The following is a 902-nucleotide window of genomic DNA, read 5'->3' as shown; positions in this document are numbered from 1 at the left end:
ATGATAAACCTTTGTACATATTCCAGAATGAAAAGATGATGCATTCTCTGTGGGTTGCAAAGTTATATTTACGCTAAATATAAGCCCGTCGGCATGAGCCCCTTGTTGGCCCTAACTGTGGGCTGGGCTCGGTCTCCAGGCCTGACTCTGGGTCACAGGTGGGAAGATGGGAGGTGACATGGGAAAGTGCATCTAATGGCTCGGGCCTGGTGCCAGACACTGTGCCCACAGCCTGAGATGCTGGTGAACACACTGGGGTGAGGAGGTGGGTGCTGCTGTGCAAAGGGGCCTGGGCTGGGAGCCCAAGGGGAGCAATACCAGAGTCTCAGCAGCTTCTGGGGTTTGTGGCATGGCTGGCAGCGGGCGGGTGTAGGAGAGCCTTTTTCGAGCCCTGCCCCTCCCAGAGTTCCTCCAGGGGCAACAGAAGCTCTAGCGACCCCACTGAGTGGCCGAGGGGCATGTGGGATAATCCCTCTGCTTCACTGTCCTCCCGAATGCTGAGCCCTGGTTCAGGCCGGGAGCAGATGTGTGCCGTCACCACGTGTCCTCAGTGCCTAGCACAGTGCCGGACACATATGACCACTCAGAAAATGTGGACTGGATGCGAGCTGATGGCCTCCCTGCCTCATTACTGACCTTTTTTGACATGGAAGCATGATCGCATTACTGCCCTTTTCAAAGCCCTTCTTTCGGTGGCTCTCGTCTTCAGCGCCAAATCCAGTTTCTTTACAATGGCCTATAAGGTCCTACTTGACCTGGCATCTGTTGCCCCTGCACCCTGCACCTATGTGCTGCAGGCATCCACACCGCATCTGCCCACTGCCCTAGGCTCCAGCCACTCGCCTCCAAGGTGGTCCTGAGTCATGTCCTCGGAGTCAGCCCTACAAGGTGACACACCCTCT

The sequence above is a fragment of the Pteropus alecto genome, unplaced genomic scaffold, assembly GCF_000325575.1.
Source record: "Pteropus alecto unplaced genomic scaffold, ASM32557v1 scaffold7, whole genome shotgun sequence".
NCBI lineage: Eukaryota > Metazoa > Chordata > Mammalia > Chiroptera > Pteropodidae > Pteropus > Pteropus alecto.
This window is presented reverse-complemented; position numbering follows the sequence as displayed.